Source organism: Hordeum vulgare, chromosome 1H (genome assembly GCF_904849725.1).
Source record: "Hordeum vulgare subsp. vulgare chromosome 1H, MorexV3_pseudomolecules_assembly, whole genome shotgun sequence".
Taxonomy (NCBI): Eukaryota; Viridiplantae; Streptophyta; class Magnoliopsida; order Poales; family Poaceae; genus Hordeum; species Hordeum vulgare.
This window is the reverse complement of record NC_058518.1, coordinates 261,023,552-261,038,400: the sequence shown is the minus strand read 5'-3', so window position 1 is coordinate 261,038,400 and position 14,849 is coordinate 261,023,552.

The window sequence follows — 14,849 nt, the reverse complement described above, 5'->3', positions numbered from 1 at the left end:
ACTCTGACTATGCTCGTAATCGTGTGGACCGCAAATCAACATCACGCACATGTGATTTGCTTGGACGATCCCTAGTATGTTGGTCCTCGAAGAAATAGAACTGTGTGTCACTATCTACTACTGAAGTTGAATACATTGTTGCTTGTTCTTGCAGTGCACAATTACTATGGATGAGGCAAACCCTCAAGGATTATGGCATCAACATGAAGAATGTGCCTCTCTACTGGAACAACGAGAGTGACATCAAGATTTCTGAAAACCCAGTTCAACATTCAAAGTCAAAGCACATTCAGATTCATCATCATTTTCTTGGTGATCATGTGTTGAAGGGCGACATCTTCATGGACCACATGAAGACTGAAGAATAGCTGGATGATATCTTCACTAAGCCCGTGAATGAAAAGAGATTTTGAATTTGTTGGGTGAGCTAAATCTTATAATCTTCCAATGTTCTTTGAAAGGACACACATCCTAACACTTATGCAAAATTAATGACATAGATGAGCATCACACGAAGTAACAATTTTCTTCAATCAATGAAGACTAAACCTCTTAGTGTGAAGAAGTTGATGAAGAATTTTATTCTCAGAACCATATGACAATTGTACGTGGTGTCTGAAATCGTCATTCTTATACGGTGGGTCAAGCCACCAACCAATGTTGAAATGCTTCAAAATTGAGTTTTTCTTTTTTTGGAAATTTTTCAAATTGTCAAATTCCTCAAAATTTTCAAATTCATCAAACTTTTCAGCTGGTGTTCTTCATTGACTATATATATATATATATATATATATATATATATATATATGAGAGCTTTCAATGTCCGCAACAACATTCACTCATTGCTAATTCTTCAAGTTGATTTTCTTCTAAGGGAATGTGATCGGCACCGTCCCCCTCTATACTAAGCTCAACCCACTCTGTCCACAAATTCTTCATGTGCATTCTACTTGAAACATGTTCAAATTCTTCACTTGGTCCTCGTCAGCTCAAGAATTTGCAAACGAGACTTTAAAATTTTTCTTATCAAATTTTTGGTGGTTGCCGCTCAAACCGATCCCACTTCCCATGACTGGATAACCCACAACAACCCACTATCTCCACTTCTCAGTACATGGGTCACACATGTCCATAGGATAGCAAGGCTCAGGGGTATAAGTTTCCATAATCATCAAATTGATCAGTATTCACTCCCACTATAAATACGCCTCTCCCTTTCGCTCTCTCTTTTACTCCGCTTGATCTCACCATCACCTTGCTCGAGCTTAGACTTAACGCCGCCGCTAAACCTCATTGCCACCATAGAGGAAGAGCTTCACCGCCTTGACCTCCTCGCCGACATCCTCACGCCGGTAACCAAAATCTCACTCCGCCACCACTGCAGTTGTCTTCTGCCGCACGAGTTATGGCGTAGGAGATCTAGACTGGTAAACTTCCCGAGTTCTTCTCCAAGTACATCGTGTTCTTCATAATGGTTAATTAAAATCTAATTTTACTTCCCTATTTTGAACTTTCATATTTCACAAAATCCTCAAAACGTGTTTGTTCCTCAATAGTTCATTCTTTAAACACCTTAAAGCTTCATTTCCCTTGTTTATTTATCTAAGTTATGGTTTTCTTCAAAGATTCCTAAATTTGTGGATTTTCAGATGTGCAGAAGTCTGGAACCTAAGTCAAGAACACTTGGTGAAATTCTTCAATACATGTATGGTCAAATTCATCAACTTCATATCCTTTTGAAAAATTTCTGAGAACGCATATGACCTCCTCAAATTCTTCGCACCTATACTCTGTTCACAGGAACAAATGCTTGCTGATGAATCTCTAGGTTCTCACAAACTTAACTCATTTGCAGCATTTCTTGAAGAAAAATTGCACACATCTTCAGAATCCTCAAAAGACAAACTCCTCAAGTGAAGAAACTGGGTGAAGGGAAAATACCTCAGAAAGGAGGAAATAAGGCATGACCAAGTACTGCTTTTGAGATTCCTCAGGAAATCTATGATGAATATTGCACTCGTGATGAGGAAATATATGGCAAAGAAACTAAAGAGAAATGCAAAACATCCATTCAAATAATTGAGAAGATATGTGCAAAGGAGTGAAGAAATACAAATATGTAACCCAAAATACATGAAGAGATTTGGTGTCAATCCCCCATGCCCGAGACCTCCTATGGCCGAAGGCCAAGTAGCTGATCCCACCTGCATCAAAAGTGGTGAGGAATATCCCAAGGAATCGGAAAAGGGGCAAGCCAAGGTGAAGAAAACTGATGCAGAAGCAGTGAGGAAATTCAATTGAGATACTGCTGCTGCCGCTGCCACTATCTCATGTGTTGTTGAGGCATCTGCGAGTGAAACTGTACCGAAGAGGGCCATTCAAAAAATATGTTGTGAAGCCAAAGTCTTCAAGCTCTAATTCCTCAAAGCAAATTCCTCAACCAGCACCCTCTCTTCAACACGAGTGCACCTTACAACATGTGAGTGGACTATTGGTTTCACAATTCCCTCACGGATATCTGCACCTACCTTAGCTCTCACTTCCTCAAGTGCGACGATAATGAAAAATAAGATAACATATGGCCATGGTAGAAGACCAAGTCCTCACAAAGTGGTCTTTCGTGTCCCCTTAGAATCTAAGATGACGCTGGAGATGATGAACTTGCTAAAATCATGAGAAACAAGCAAGAAGGAGTGGCTCAAGCAAAGGGCACTCAAATTCCTCTTATGCTGGACCCAAGGTTTTGCTTGACTTCATTCACCCGTGGCACAAAGATCCATATACCCCAATTGATGATTTGAAATCTCCTTCCAGTCCAAGTCATGTGCTGACTACCTTTATAGCTGAAGAAAAATGGAAATATGAAAAGACCAAAAGGTCCAGAAGGCATCAGAACAAGAAGGAGCGATTTCCGAGGAACAACGTTCTTTCGCTGACCCCTGACGAACTTGTTTATGCTTAAACTGAGATCAATAACCTCACTGACGAATATGACCGCTATCATGCTGATTGGTAAGGTGCCTAGGTCAGATTTGTCAATGTGATGACCACAGTCATTACGGACCACAACACAAGGGTTGCAGCTCCATCTCAACAAAAATTTCCTCATGCTAGCTCCTCTGCTATGCATTATGAAGAAACTGCTCAGTCCGATGATGAAATTCCAGCTGCTGAAGAAACTGTCACGGTTGATGAAGAAATTCTAGCTCCTGAATAAAATGTCAGGGCAAATTCTACTGTCGTGCTTGTAGAAAAATCCAGTCCATCTGAACAATTTGCTGCACGTAAAGAAATTGACCCTGTCAAGGCGACTGCATCAATCACGCTCGAACAAATTGCATCACCTTCACCCTCTGCTCCTCCAAAAAAATCTTCAAGGGTGAAGAACATAACACTTCCTTCTACATCAGAAGCCAAGGAAACAATGGTTGGAGAGAAGTAAGCCGCACTAAATAGAAAAGCATCACCATCTGCAGAATCCTCAAAAGCAAAAAAGGTTGAGAATTTTTTCCCAAGTTCCTCAATAGAACCCATTGATGCAACTCCTATGTCCTGAGTATCTTCGTTTGAGATTGTCCCATTTGCTGGAGAATATGTCATCCCAAATAAAGGAATTGAAGAAAATCGTTGTGTTTCTTCCATAGAGAACATTAATGATGAAATTGAGGTGGATGTAAATATTTCATCCCCTCAGGTATCATCGCCCCAGCCTCAGTTTACTACTGAAGAGGCGGGTCTTGGAGAAATCTCTGAGGATGTGGATATTGGCAACACTACTCCCATTATCAGTGATGAATATTGGGAAGCCGAACACACAAATTCACCAATGAACAACCCTCTCACTCAAATTCCTCACTCGTGTGCACAAACTGAAGAAATTCTCACATGGTCTGAAGGCCATCCCACTTCGCTCAAGTCTATTCCAGAAGAAATTCCAGCTGCATCTGCTCAAGAAATTGTTCCTCATATTTCTTAGTCTTGAGAGCTTGTTGTTGAAGAACCTGCTGCTCACATTCCTCAGCCAACACTTGAAGAACCCGTGGCTGATCAAATCAACACAGAGACTGTTGTTGAAGAAAATGTTGCTCCAATTTCTTAGTGTGCAGTTGAAGAACTCTTGTCACAAAATCCTCTGTCTGCTGAAGAAAATATTGTCCCAAGAGAAATTGTGAGGCGTTACAAGCCAAATCTTCAGCCCAACCCCTTTCTGCCCTTCAAAGGCACAAAGCGGCACAAATTCAACTAGGAAAAATTCTATGATGAACATCATTTCTTCTTGGGTGAATATCCCTATGACTTAGCAAAAGTTAGGTGCAAGAGGTTCTAGACTTCTATCCACATTAATTTTATGCCGTTGTTCTGTTTGATAAGAATGAAGTCTTCTAGCACCATCAAATTCCTCACGTGGGTATAGAGTCCATTCCACGATTCTCTCCAGTTCTCAATGTTCTTCATGAAGCTGGGCTCCTACCTTTCTGTACTGACATATGTGATTGGAATGAAGAGCTTATTCTTCAGTTCTATGTAACTTTGCACATCCGAGGTGATGCCACTAGCATCAACACATGGATACTCGACTAGATGACTGAAGACACTCACTACATTGCCCCAACAACTAAATTGCTTCGTGTTGTCCCAGTTTGTATTCCACCTAAAGGGGCAAGATGCATATATGAGGAACATGAACTTCCTAATCATTTGATCCAAGTGCTGATGAAGCCTTTGGCACTAGGCCAAGCTCCAAGAACCACCTTCCAAGTAAAGGATTTGACGTACGTGCCCAGGACTGTATATCGCTGATACATTTCCAATGTATCTATAATTTTTGATTGTTCCATGCTGATATATTATCGTTCTAGAATACTTTTGGGGTATTTCTTTACCAATTTATATTATTTTGTGGCACTATCCTATTAACCCATTGCCCAATGCTAGTTGGTGTTTTCTGCATGTTTTTCACTTTTCAGGTTTTCCATACCAAACGAAGCCCAATTGACCTGAAACTTTTTGGTGATTTTTTGGACCAAAAGAAGCACGACGAGTATCGGAAGAAGGCTCGAGGCTGCACGAGGGGCCCGTAAGCCAATAGGGCATGACCTGGGGGGCACACCCTCATGGCTTGTGCCTCCCTTGTGGACCTCATGACTCCATTCTTTGGCTTATTAATTCTCATCTACTGTAACAACATCACAAGGAGTCCCAAAACACTTTCTACGCTGCCGCAAGTCTTTGTTTTGATGTGAGGCCATCTCGAGCTCCATTTTGGCACCTTGTCGTTGGGGGATCAATCACAAAGGGCCTCTTCATCAACCTTGTTGCCCTCATGATAATGTGTCAGTAGTTCACCATAGACCTATGGGTCCATGGCCAATACCTAGATGTTAATCTCTCTCTCTCTCTTTGATCTTCAACACAATGATCATCACATCTTCACTTTGATCCATATGATGTAATTCCTTTTGCGCGGTACATTTGTTGGGATCCGATGAATTATGGGTTTATGTTTAGGTTATTCGTCATAAATATTTGAGTCTCCAATGGATACTTATATGATTCTTATGTGCATGATTATGATCGCTTCGTAATTATCTCCGATCTATTGAAATAGTTTGGCCAACTAGATCAATATTTCTTTGGTGAGAGAGGTGCGTTGTGGTAGGTTCAACATGGTGAATATGTATATCCCAGTGATAGAAGGGGACAAGATGCTTCTTTTTGTTGCTGCTACTAAGGACAAAACGATGGGGTTTATTCATATTACTTGAGTTTACTTTGTCTACATCATTTCATTGTTCTCCATGCATTACACAATTTTACTTAATACTCTAGATGCTTGCTGGATAGCGGTCGATGAGTGAAGTAATAGTAATAGGTTCAGGCAGGAGTCGATCTATTTTTTAATGGACGTGATGCCTAAACACACATGATCAATGGTGTGAATATCACATAACTATCCGTTTTTCTATCAATTCCCAACAGGAACTTGTTTACCCATCATATGTTATTTTTCATGATAGTTTCCATTAGGGAAAGCTATGGCCCCCGGGTCTATTCACAGCTTATTGATAAAACATTCAATATCTTGCTGCCATTTAGTTGTTTTTTTTTATCTTGGTATCTACAATTATCTACACACCTAACTCGCTTGCAAGTACCAAGAGCAAGAGGATTGACAACCCTCTTGCCTGCGTTGTGTGCAACTTGGTTGTTCTTTTGTGGGCAACCACTTAAGATGGTTGTGGTTGATATTCCTATTGGTTCGATAAACCTTCAATTCATAACTGAGGGAAATACTTACCCACATTATGATGCGATAACCCATTCCTCTTCACGGAAAACCCAACGCGGATGACAAGTATCAGGAAGGATTTGTGGCGCCGTTGCAGGGGCATATCATGACCAATGACCAAGTAAATCCACACAAAATTTCATTCACTTGTTCCTCATTTTATTTGCTCGTATATTTATTTTGTCTCATAAAATACAAAAATATAAAAATATCTACCTTAGTTTGTTTTGCTTGCCACTAGATTGCATCTTTGCCCTCTAGTTTGCTTGAAAGTTGCTACCATGTCTGAATTTGGGAAAGTTATTGTTGAAAGCACTAGTGAATATAGCACCGGTGACTTGGATGAAGTGATACTAAAATTTATCGATTCCACTCATGATCCTCCTATGGATCAAGTCCCTACAACTAACAGTCACACAACTCTAAATTCTAAAATTTATCATGTGGGTAGTGGGAATGTTATTGGAAAGCATGTCATCCAAGAATTCTTTGAGTATTCGTTAGATTCTCCTCTCATTATAAGATCTATAATTGATGAAACAAGTTGTTATGTGGATGCTACCACCATGGTTATATTGAAAATGGAAAGAAAATTTGTGCATCTCAATCCTATGCTTCAAAAGATTTTGTTGGGACTCCCCAGCTTGCATGATCCCGAGATTAAGGAATTTGCCATCACCATCCTTATGCATGAATTTGATCATATTTTGTGTGATGCAAAAGAATTTTTATATTCTATGGAATAAACTAAATGTCCTCCCATAGAAGTTATCCTCCACAATAAAGATGCTATGTGTAGGTTGGAATCTAATGACTATCACGTATTTGATATGAATATGAGGAGGATTATGCTTCCCGAAGAATTAACACAATCTTTGTTTCTCCACACTTGTGATAAATTTGAATTGATTTCTAAAATAATTAATGAAGTGTTTAGTGAAGATTGGCAAGAAAACACTATTAGGGAACCTATTAGTGATAAAATCCATGTGTTATACGAAGAACACTTAGACAATACCGATGTTAGCAATGACTGCAAAAAACCCTTTGAGTACTTGAGTGCTAAAACTAGGTTCCGAAATACATGAAGGGGTCCACGATTGAAACTATGCAATATGCCTAGCTAGGGGCGTGAAACAATAGCGCTTGTTGGGAGGCAACCCAATATTTATATTTATTTATTATTTTACTTTCCATTAGTTTTTGATAACATAATTATTGCCTCTATAATGATTGTTTTTTATGTTTTACTTAGTGTTTGTGCCAAGTAAAGCCTTTGTGATGATTTGCATGATGGGTAGAATTGATACAATGCAAAAATAGAAACTTTAACGTCCAGCGCAGAATATCTCTGATTTTACTAAAACATCTTTTTAAGCTGAATGTTTAACATAGTATTTCTATACAAATTCCTCAGTCGTCATAATTTTTCGGAATTGTTGAAGTTACAGAAGTATGGATTCATTACAGATTACTACATACTATTTTGTTTCAGTCAGATTTTGTTTTTGCTTGCGTAATTCGCTTGTTTGTTGATTCTTTGGATTGTATCGGGGGGTATAAGCCATGGAGGAATTATAATATAGTACCCTATGCTAAAATATAATAAGAATCAACTTATAGCAGCACCTGAAGAAATTTTATATGTTTCATATACTAACAGACCTCACGAAGTTCTGTGGAGTTATATGTGATAGGAGTTTTCAAGTTTTGGGTATTATCCCGATGAACAAATGTTTGAGCATCAGCAAAAGATTAAGCTTGAGGATGCCCAAGGAACCCCAATGTAATATGCTAGGAAGACTCAAGCGTCTAAGCTTGGGGATGCCCTGGAAGGCATCCCCTCTTTTCGTCTCAATCCATCGATATGTCACTTGGATCTATTTTTTTATTCATCGCATGATATGAGTTTTTCTTGGAGAGTCATTTTATTTTGTTTGCTTTTACTTTCAGTTTCCATAATCATCATTTGATGGACACACCTATTTGATAGAGATACCACATCATCATAGTTTGTTAGAATACTACTATGCTTCACTTATATCTTTTGGGCTTAGCAGTTGCTCTAGTACTTCACTTAAATATTTTTGAGCACTATGGCGTGTAGATTTTATAGAAATATTATGCTATCATTATTCACTTATATTTGTCTGAGAGCTCGACAAATGGTGATAGTAATTTGCATCGGTCATAAAACTAGATAAAAATAATGGGTATTCAATGAGTGATAATTATGACCATCATATAGCACATATAGAGAAATTGTGCGTTAGTGATATTGATGTGGTGATATGAAAAAGGTATAGTGCATTATTATTAATTTAGAGAGGTGTCGATATAAAGATATGTTAAACTTCTTGGTCATCAGAAAATTAAAACGACATGGTGATGATGTGTGAGCATTTCCATTCCTCGTTGAAATCCTAGTGTTATTTTGAGTCGGAGTCGCGTGATGGTTAACTCCTACCAACCCTCTGCCTTGGGACCTGCGAGTAGTACTTTGATTTGTGATAAAACTAATAAAACTTTGCAATAAATACACGAGTTCTTCATGACTAATGCGACACCATGGACAAGCACAAGCTCACCTCCTCATATTTGTCAGCGTATTCAGTACCGTGCACCGCCCATTCTCACCTTGAGGATCGTTGTAACTTACGCCGGTGCATCCAAACCCCATGACATAACATGCTTTGTTGCACATAACCCTTTCTACATCCTCCTCAAAACAGCCAGCATACCTACCTATCATGCCATTTCCATAGCCATTCCGAGATGTATCGCCATGCAAATGTCGTCATCACTTCACATGACTAGTTTGTTCATCATCGTAATGCTTTGCATGATCATAGAGATCTGACATAGTATTTGTGGCAAAGCCACCATTCATCATATTCTTTATACATGTCACACTAGATCTTTGCACATCCCGCTACACTGTCGGAGCCATGCATATATAGTCATATCATTCTATTAGTTTTGATATTGAGGTGTAAGTAAATAAAAGTGTGATGATCATCGTTATTAGAGCATTGTCCTAGTGAGGAAATAAAAATGGAGAGGCGAAATGAGCCTACTGTAGTAATAAATTTATTTACGTAAAAATTGAATTAGAGAAAAAGAGAGAAGGGACTTTGATACTATTATTTACCACACTTGTGCCTCAAAGTGGCACCTTGTCATTCATATAGAGAGTCTCATGCTATATCATTCATTTTCTAGTAGGAGTCCCTTTTTTGTAAACTTGGCTGGTATATTCCGATGACAGGTTTCCTCAAATGCCCGAGGTCTTCATGAGCAAGCAAGTTGGATGCACACCCTAATTAGTTTCAGTGGAGCTTTCATACACTTACAGCTCTTGTGCATCATTTGCATGCCAATCCCTACTCCTTGCATTGATATATACTCCGTGCATTTGGTACGCCTAGTTGATGTCAGAGTATCTTCTCCACTTTTACCCCTTTTGAAACCTACCACCATATTCTATTCCACCTTTATGCTATGTACAATGGTTCACTCTCATGTATTGCGTGAAGAATAAAAAGTTGATGCATACTGAAAAAGTACGATCCAATTGCCTAACTTGGACACCATGGTGTGTGACATCTGCATTAATGTGGTGAAGATGGAGCCATGCCTTGCTAATATAATAAGATGAATTGGTAAAACAATCTTGGAGGATCGTATACTTTGAAAGATTAATGATTTTGCTACTTATACCTATAAGTATTGTTATGTTAATATTCGTCAATTCATCATTTCTCAATGAGCATAAATGCAAAAGGTTACATCAGGGATAAAATGACACATCAAAATTTTCGTTTTTATGATTTACCTACTCGAGAAAAAGCACGAATTAAGCTTGGGGATGCTTGATATGTCTCCAATGTATCTATACATTTTTATTGATCCATGCTGATATATTATCATTCTAGAATACTTTTGGGTATTTATTTACCAATTTATATTATATTTTAGCACTAACCTATTGACCCAAAGTCCAGTCCGAGTTGTTGTTTTCTCCATGTTTTTCACTTTTCATGTTTTCCATACCAAACGAAGCCCAATTGACCTGAAACCTTTTGGTGATTTTTTCTGGACAAAAAGAAGCACGAGGAGTATATGAAGAAGGCTGGAGGCCGCACGAGGGGCCCACAAGCCAACAGGGCATGGCCCGGGGGGCGTCTTGATGGCTTGTGCCTCCCTCGTAGCCCTCCCGACTCTGTTCTTTGGTTTATAGATTCTCATTGACCCTAAAAACACCAGAGGTAGTCCTGAAAAACTTTTTACACCGTCGCAACTCTTTGTTCCGATGGGAGGCCATATCGAGCTCCTTTCGTCTACCTTGCTTCCCTCATGAAGATGTGTGAGTAGTTCACCATAGACCTATGGGGCCATGGCTGGTACCAAGATTGCAAGCTCTCTCTCTTTGATCTTCGATACAATGATCATCATATATTCCATTTGATCGACATGATGTAATTCCTTTTATTTTGGAATCCGATGAATTGTGGGTTCATGTTCAGATTATCCATGACAAATATTTGAGTCTCATGTGAATACTTATATGATTCTTATGTGCATGATTATGATAGCTTAGTAATACTCTCCGATCTATTGAAATAGTTTGGCCAACTAGACCGATATTTCTTCAGTGAGAGAGGTGCGTTGTGGTAGGTTCAACCTCGGAAATTTCTATATCCCAGTGACAGATGGGGACAATATTCGTCTTTGTGTTCCTGCTACTAAGGATAAAACGATGGGGGCTTATTCATATTGCTTGAGTCTACTTTGTCTACGTCATGACATTGTTCTCCGTGCATTACTCTCTTTTACTTAATACTCTAGATGCATGCTGGATAGTGGTCGATGAGTGGAGTAATAGTAATTTGTGCAGGCAGGAGTCGGCCTATTTGTTTATGGATGTGATGCCTATATACACATGATCATTACTGAGAATATCGCATAACTATCGGCTTTTGTGTCAATTGCCCAACAGTAATTTGTATACCCACTGTATGCTATTTTTCGTGAGAGATGCCATTAGGGAAAGCAATGCCCATGGGTCTATTCACAACATATTGATAAAACCTTCAATACCTTGTTCTCTTTTACCTGTTTTTATTTTATCTTGCTATCTACAATTAACACCTCACTCACTCGCTTGCAAATAACAAGATCACGAGGATTGACAACCCTCTTGCCTCCGTTGGGTGCAAGTGGTTTGTTCTTTTGTATGCAGCCACTACAGACGGTTGTGGTTGATATTCCTATTGGTTCAGTAAACCTTGGTTTCATAACTAAGGGAAATACTTACTGACATTCTGCGGCGATATCCCGTTTTCTCTTCACGGAAAACCCAACGCAGACCAAAAGTATCAATCACATATTGATCAAAACCCTCAGTCAAATCAAGGGTCACAACTCTAAAGAAGATGACTTTGTTGGAGTCATGAAGAATCTGTTATTCAACATCATTCATGGAATTCCAATAATTTTTAATGATTTCTTCATCAGGACTTTGGCCAATATTGCCTGATCACCATTTGAATTGAAGCATTATACTACTTGGATTATGAAATTCATCACACCAAGATCTTCAATTGCTTATCAAGCTGACTTTCAGAAGCACTTCAGCTTTCTGCCTCCATTTGATGTCATCAAAAAGACATTTTCCTCAGTGGACGGAAAGGCAAGGCTGTTATTTTTGAAGGCACTCGCTCCCTGGATGGCCAATTTCCTCAAGCTGCTTCATATTCCAGAAATGATGATACTCCTTCCCATGATTCTGCAGCAAAGGCCATGACACAAAATCTTCAAGTTGCTGCCCCGCGAGTGATGACAGATCGTGGGCTTTTTCTAGGTCTTCATCAGAAGGTCGATCACAATCACATGTGGGTAAAGCGTCAATTTTGTGCCATTGTTCAAAATATGACTATCACGGAGAACTGAGTGCGGAAGAACCATTACTATGTGCATGAAATCTTCGATCACACTCGGACCATTCTATGTCATCTCAAGACTCCTGAAGAACTTGATGAGATGGAATTTCTCCAGAACATTGACTGGTCATGGTCTCCTTTGAAGAAGTTCTTAAAAGATAACGTTCCCCAACTGGTTACAAGCTCATTTTCTTCATGCTCGACGGATGAAGTTGAGGACCTAAACGACACTGTTGCGGGTATTGCGGCGACAAACGACCCCAACAAAGCTGGCGCTCCTCCACCACCTTCAAGATGATATTCTTCACGGGCGTTAGTCCTTATTTTTTGTCCCTTTTCGTCACTTGATGACAAAAGGGTGATGTCGGGACCCCGATCCTAAGCCATACAATTCCAGCTTGTAACACATCATATCACTTTGTCGCCTCATGCACGGTAATCACCACGGCTGTCACCTTACCTTGGCCGGGACCGTTTGCGCCATTTGGCTCACGTATATGACTATGTCGCAGGCAATCATATGTCAGAGAACACGGGTCGACATGACTAGTTTTAAACCCAAGTGGTACATCGTACACGGACATGCATACATAACCCATCAAAGCAGGTGTCGGTCAACAGCGTGTGTAGACGAGTCGTAGAAAGCTACAAGGACTCCAATACACCGCATGACATTTCCCCGAGGGGATAGACACAACAACAACGAAGGATACATGCCGGTCAATCAATGTGTCTGGAGCAGTAGCAAGCTACCGAGGCTCGGTGGAAGCACAAAGAGGCATTTCCCCGTAAAGATTACTACTAAAGGCACACAACTAGGTGTCGAACCGCACACATATCAATGCATTTCAAACATACACACAATATGCACGATATGTGTAGATATGACATGGGATCACAACATAACTCTTCAACACATCATTAATTTAATAGGCTCCGAAGAGCCAACATAGTGTAATGTTACAAACAGGAGGTCACATGACCCAACATTCAGAGCATACAACCATCAAGAGGAGGTTACATGTCTGGGTATATACATCTATTAAAAGTGGCTGGAAGAGCATAAAAAGCTACAACGACCCTACCGTAGGAGCGAGACCACTATCTGGGTTCCCAAGCTATTCCATCGATGTTAACGTCAACAAGAAGATGTAGAGAGAACAACGTCTATCTCTGCGAAAACGTAAATAAGCATTGGTGAGTATGAAGGTACTCGACAAGACTTACATCAGAACTAACTAGATATGCATCATGTATCAAGGAACGAGATTGTGGGGTTCCTGCAGAAATGCCATCTTTGACCTTTGGCTAACCTATACTACAACAAAGTTTACTACCTAACTCGTCTCCCTACGAGAGAGCGCACACGAGTCCACATATCCACCACATCAATACACCATCATGGATCCTCTCTCGTCATCCTACGAGAAGGCCATCCATAACACTCACACTTATATGTACCATTTTAAAGTATCCGATAAAGTTATCTATGCACCATGCAAGTATCCAAGTAGTCCATATCCGAGGATGCGGGTATTCGAATAGATAATTACCCTGCAGGGGTGTACTTCGTCACACATGCTTCCGCCACTTATCGCCTTGTGCATATAAAACAAGCACCTCAGCAACCTTAAAGCGGAAGCCCAGCGAGGGAGTCATCTAGGGATGTTAGCCTACAATGACTCACATCCAAGGCAGTCGCATTTCTAAGTTGGTACCCATAATGGAAGTCCGAACAAGGTTTCCAACATGGCCTCAAACGATGTGAGAAGGGCCCCATGTCGGTCCTGATTGGCCGTTCATCCACTTAGCAAGCCGTGCCACAATTTATGAACGTTTCGAACTATTGCGACTCTTGGACTGAGAACCGAGTAGTTAATAGGCCGAGAGGGGTCGAGTTACCGGAACCCAATGTGCGGTAGTAGCTAGTCTTGGAACACCAACAAAAGATCTTAGGTTCTAAGTGCGGCGTCAATGAGACAACCCACCATGTACTCCTACATGGCCTCTCATCGCTACCTTTACCAAAACAGTTTCACATACTTAACTCCCATCATTAAGACATGATCATTCCAATACATCATCCATATGATCATACCAACTCAACTCTAAGCATAGCAAACATAAATGGATAATGGCACAACATGGCTCAAGCATCTACCAGGTATGCTAGGTTTCTTGGTTTAGCTATTTACTATGACAAAAACGGGTCATGCAAAGGAATGGGTATGTTCTGGCACATATAGAAGTTGAATCATCTTGTCCTAATGCATTGAAATGAGAGAAAGAGAGAGAGAGAGGGATCGTATCGGAATGCTCAAGGGGGTTTGCTTACTTGTTGATCAGAATAACTCTGCTATTCTTCGATGTTGGTTTTAACTACATCTCGCAAGTCTATCAACAAGACAAAACAAAGAACCAATTAAACACGAAAAATGCTTCACAATGATGCATGAACATGGCATGTTAACATGATGATGGTTTTGTCTAATGCAAGTGGCCAAAAGTTAATTGGGGTTCATCTGATCAATATAGATCAATTCTAAACTCCAAATATAAACAGTTATATGTCTTTAGTGAAATTGCCCTATCCATCAAGTTTAAGTTGTTCAAACATG